The following is a 6,000-nucleotide window of genomic DNA, read 5'->3' as shown; positions in this document are numbered from 1 at the left end:
CTGAAAGATCATTCCCAAAAAATCTGTACTGAATTACCAGTGTCCTTCTTTGAATTCTATGAGAGAAACACCTTTTTCTCACAATAATTCACATTCTTTACAAACCAGGTTATTCCTGCCAGTGTAAACTGCAGGATTTTTTTTTTATAAATGTTAACTTTAGTCTCCCTTTCAGGTGAACATGAGTAATTTTGTAAACTGCAATCCAGAATTTTTTTCCTGAATTTGTCTTTTATACAATATAACCTATTCTGCTTTAGATGAAAATCAGTTTAAGAATTATTCCGATAAATAAACTGCATAATATTTATAAAGAAGTTAAAATATGTTTCAGTCCTTTTCCCCAACAATCTACTGTATTAAAATAGCTAGATTCCATGCTCTGAAAGGTCCCTGTCATTCATATGTATTACATCAGATTACTGTTTATTAATAACTAGGTCCTTTCAGCCAAGGGAATCTAGCCTGTATTAAGTGAGAAGGCTAAATTCTATTACTGCAAAGAATGTCCTCTTCCCCACTAGAATTTAGCCTTCTCATATAACACAGGCTAGATTCCCTTGGCTGAAAGGCCCCAGGTCCCTTCAACCAAGGGAATCTAGCCTGCTCACAGCAACAAGGCTAGAATCTATTGCTGTAAAGACTGTCCTTTTCCCCACTAGAATCTAGCCATCTCACTATGAGCAGGCTAGATTCCCTTGGCTGAAAGGACTAGGTCCCTTCAGCCAAGGGAATCTAGCCACAACCCTCACACCAATATCGGTCGCAAATAAATAAATCACGCGAGAGTAACGTAACTACGACGCAAAATATACAGCCAATTGGGAGCTCTGTTTTCTAGGTCGTGCTCTTAAAGTAGGTATCCGCGATATCCCATTCTTTTCACAAGAAATAGTTTATGTGAGTAGAAGGTAGTATGGAGTTGATATGCTAATTATTATGTGTTTACAATGGAATAGTAATACATAAAGTTGTGATTAGATGCGCTAAGGAGCAATATGTTTTGGGAAGAAGTTGGAATATAAACTAAATTGCTGTCTGTGTAACTGCTAGTGTTTATTATGAATGCGATGATCACGCGTCTAACATAATTTTTACTATTTATATTGTGTCAAAATCTCGGTTACGTTTGATGGAAGCATATCTTTCGGCGAATGTCTGAAGATATATGGATGTATTACTAACTTTTTGTTGCATATATGCTAGCTTTAACGCTTGGTGGTTTTATTTTGAGAATATTGGTTGGCTCGCGACGGGCATTGGTGCTTTTTTGCCCGGATTATATTGAGGGTTTTTCCCTGTTCGGCGCCTGAAAGCGAAATTACCATAGTTTAGCCGTTAGCAATTATAAGGCGATTAATGCTTACAAGTTGCCGTTTGTCGATCGTTTTTATGGGACGCAGCTCTGAAAACCACGTGCCCCTTTTCTCTTCCGCTGTTAAATTTTGTGGAGTTGGGTTTTGCTTTTGATGCTGTAAAAAATTAAGGCTCTAGTTTATTTAATTTCATATATTTTCAGTATGTTCTGCCCAAGTCTTTTAACGATTAGTTGTTCGTGGGGTGGCATTATAAAGGGCATTTTTCTTCAATGATTAAAAGACTACTACTCGCGGGCGGTAGCAGGCACCGCCCCTTCCCTTGAGTGAGATGGTAGATGTGTAAGCCCACTATGAACCGTAAATAAAACTGAGCGTGTTGATGAAATGGCAAGCTGGCTTGGGATTCCCAACTGAAAACTAAGTGTAATCACTCCCAGTCTTCCTTCTTAATGTGTCGCAAGATAACTTATTTTTAAATCGTTGCCAGTAGTTTAGTTATGTAGTGTGTCTGTATATGTAGTAGCTAGCTTGGAAATGAGTACAATGCCCCTTTTGGAATGTACCTCACAGGACCTCTACAACAACTGGAAAGTCCACAAATACCTCAGAGGATTACCGGCCTCAGAGATGCCATATGCAGACCGTCTAAAAAAAACTGCAGCTTTACTCCGTTGCATATCGCCTACTCGGAGGCGATCTGCCTAACACACAAAGCTATGTCAAACCCAGAGCTTTTAGACATGCTCCACTTAAAGAAATCCCAATCCCTACGAGCTACATGCTCTAGGAACCTAAACATCGTCACCACAATAAACAAAACATGCTGGAGGGATAGATTCCTGTCCCAGGAACTTACCACACTCTGGAACAAAGTACCTTTCTATATCAAACAAAGCTCCTCATTAGCACTGTTCAAGAAAAATCTTGATTGGATGGGAGATGGGAAATTCACCCTGGGGATCACTTCTGTGGCTCTGCTCGACAGTGGCACAGGAAAATAATTTTCTTGGGTGGCGAAAGCCAGGGTACCTTTGGCTAGGCTTATGTAGGCCCTAGGGCAATAGCCTAGTACCTACCTATAAACTTGTGTGATGGAGATATATATATTTATATAAAATTATAATTTTTTTTTCCCAGAAAGTGGGGATTGTGGTTTTATGAATCAGTTAACGTGACAACCAATGTAAATTTCACAAAAGCAAAATTTCCAAATGGACGGTGCAGTGGTAGTGGTTCGATTCTAGACTGGGGTGCCTTCTGTGTGAGTCCACATGTCCTCCCTGCATTTGTGTGGGTTTCCTCTGGGTGCTCCGGTTTCCTCCCACATTATAAAGACATGCATCTAGAGCCCTTCTCCCCGGGCCTTCGCTGAAAATTGGCTTTGTTCCAAGTCGGACTTTCCCAATTAACAAATGATAGATAGATAAATAAATTGTCCAGTCAGTTTAGTAGTGGGTGTCTCAAAAGCGTCATCAACCATAGTTTGTGGCTTGGTTTCCGTGATAGGCAGTCCCAGACTGGGAAAACTCATATAGCCGCCCAAATACCACGTGAAGCACTGAAAGGCTTGAGGTTTTCATAAAGGTAGTACGGTAGTACACATTTGATGCTTATCGATGCTGTTAAATTTTGCCTAGCTTACAGTGCAGTAGTCATTTGTACTTTTTAATAAAAAAAAAAAAATGCATCCTTTTAACTTACTAAGTGTTAACTCTTCTGTATGTTAAGACCTAGTTAAAAGTCATATGTTAACTGGGTGAGTATGGGACCCTTTCAGCCACTACCAGTACCGTAGGCAGCTATTATAACTAGTGAGTGATTTAATATGTTAAGCATTTACAAGAAATAAGATAAATATGTAGATGACCTAGGAAGTGTAACCCCATAAATATATAGCCAATATAAGATGCGTGTACATACCTGGGCAAAATTGAAGTGTATTAACCCACCAGATGCGCAGTAGCAAACCCCGCCTGCCACCAAAACACAAGGTAATTTAGACCGCCATTAATAAAACAGTTTTTAAATATCTTTCTTGCTATATCACTATTACTTTATTTTAAAATTAAACATAAAAAAATCTAGTGTCATTAACGCAAGACACTGTCACAATTAAAGAATATGAAATATACATTTTCTGAAGTGAAAGTAATTGTCATTAAGAGCAAGTCATCACTTTCCATATGTCACCAGTTTTAGCATGGATTAAGAGGTAGAGGGCTAAAATCGGACAAATCAAGATGTCTTTAAATAGGAAAGGTTGACAGATCATGACATTAGTGATGACTTGCATTGCTTTCAAGACATACCATGAAAATATGTGCAGGGTTGTGAGTGATTCCTTGTAACTATGTTTAGGTTCAAATAGGGTAAAGTGCCTTCTGCTCTGTCCTACATTCTCTTACAAACATACACATTACAGCAAAATATTGAGTCATTCTGTGAAACTGACTATATGCTGTTTAGGAGTGTAGTTAGGACGCTGTTGTAGTGCAAAGGGCATAAGGCAGACGAGTTATCCTGGCAATGATATTTTGTAGCTGTTCCGTGAACTGCCTGAAGTTATTATCAAAGGCTCCATATTCTCCTCCCTCATTTATTTCTCATGCGTCTTTGTACAGGTTTAGTTCAGTTATTAAAAAATTAAAACGCTTTACAAAGGTGTAATATATGAAGAAATGAGTAACACTTTGAGGAGCAACTCTTAATATTTCAAGAGCTATCGACCACAATATCTCAGTTTAATTTTGAATGTGTTATTTTCTTTCATAACAGTATTTGGTTTTCAAGATGCTTGTGGAACATTTGAATGGAAATGCTTATTAAATGATATGTTTTTAATTCTATTGTTTCTGCTAAATGACACGGATTTACAGTTACATTTGCATTTCGTATCAGTCACGGCACGTTGTTAATCCCCGCCCTCCAGCATGTCTATCACGGTGGGCATGCCCATTCCTGCGCAAACTTGATGGTGTGTTAATACACTTCAATTTTGCCAATACCTGTGTACAAACGTCAACTCCTGCCTGGTATAGAGCGTGAATAATTTGACCTGGCCCTGTCAAGGAAAAGCATAAGGAGGCTTTAAAGTTCTAATATGAGCCTTTTAAGCCTGTGGTAATTGTTGCACACTTTCACACTTTTCTGCTATATAAAATGGTAGAGTACACGTGTTAATTTCAATATATTAATTTTTGTGTTTTATATTTTTTGTATTACTTTTAATTTTTGTTCTTGTTGCCTGGGCCATCCCTGAAAAGTAATAAGTAGTGTACCAACCTGGTTTTCATATGGTAGAAAAAAAAGGCCGCTTGCTCATTAGGAAAAGTTAATGGTGTAGGTGCTAGCTTTATGAAAACTGTATAATTATCTCCCTAGCATTCCTTACTGACAATGAATGCGGAAAGACTGATTGTATGATGTGTTTTGTAATTATTTGACAGTTGCCCCACTAGGCTGGTAGACTCTTCAGGGGAGACCTTAAGCAGTACTAATACTACTAGAGGGAAATTTTGCCAGCTCACTGGGGACCTTCCCCCATTCGTTTAAATAGGTGCTGTGGAGTCTATCTGAGCTGCCACCAAGCAGATGGGGCCTGTTTATCATCCTGTGTGAAGCATGGCACACTCGAGTGCACCACCGCCCCCCCCCCCCGAAGTGCTGCATTCAGTACCTGGTGTGAGAATAGAGCCGTAGTTTTGTACCATAGTTGATCCACTGTGTGTAGTACCACTGAACTAAGTATTTGAATTTTTTAAATACCCAAGTGGCCTAGGTTGTGGCTGAAAATGGCTTAAGAAGCAGACTCCTAGGCTGGTCAACAGCCTGTGTACAAACGTCAACTCCTGCCTGCTATAGAGTATGGGTTTGGGGTGTCATGTTAGCTGTCTCCTCGTCCGTCTTATGCCACTCCTACCACCTTCAACAGGCATGCCTGACTGTTGCAGGCCTCGCACAGTGTTACCTTGTTCAACAATTAATTTACATAAACTTCTTTCGACCCGGCTGACATGCTTTTAGATACCAGTTGTACAAAGTAGAATTTCCTGATCACAGTAGTATATTGTGAGTTGGATGTGATTTTTGCTTAATGTGACAATGCTGTACTTTTTTTAAAATTTATTTTACATTAGTTGACCGGGCTAGTCTAACTGGATACATGTCCATTTTCAGTACAGGCCCGGGGAGATGAGCTCCAAACTATGCTAATATAACAGTAGTTCAAAAAATGAAAGACTTAAAACATATAAAGCATTAAAATACATTATTGCTGTAGGCTAACATTGTAGAAACAGCATGAAAAGAATCATGGGTACATGGTTTAGCAATGCAGTAGTTCTAGAAGCAAATATCCAGGTTAAGGGGTTGACATTTGACATGAAGAGTAGGAAAAGTAAGATTAAAATTATCAAGTTTGTTCTGAATTATACACAAAACGGATGGTATACATTCAAAGCTGTAAAACAGGTGCCTGGAGCAGGGGTAATTTTCCAATTGTGTACTACAGGGTAGATTGCAGGCAATAGACTACTTTTTGCATTTAATTATAGCACTCTTTGGTGCACCATCGTTTAGTAGTCGGCAAACTGTTTGCCCCAAGTCTGGACTTGATTTGGATGTTTGCCAGATAGGGTGGGTCTCTGCATTGGTCCCAGAGGTACACTAGCTACTTTCTGAT

The sequence above is a fragment of the Protopterus annectens genome, unplaced genomic scaffold (genome assembly GCF_019279795.1).
Source record: "Protopterus annectens isolate FY-2018-M unplaced genomic scaffold, PAN1.0 ctg42480_obj.part0, whole genome shotgun sequence".
Lineage (NCBI taxonomy): Eukaryota > Metazoa > Chordata > Ceratodontiformes > Protopteridae > Protopterus > Protopterus annectens.
Note: the sequence above shows the minus strand (reverse complement) of the source record.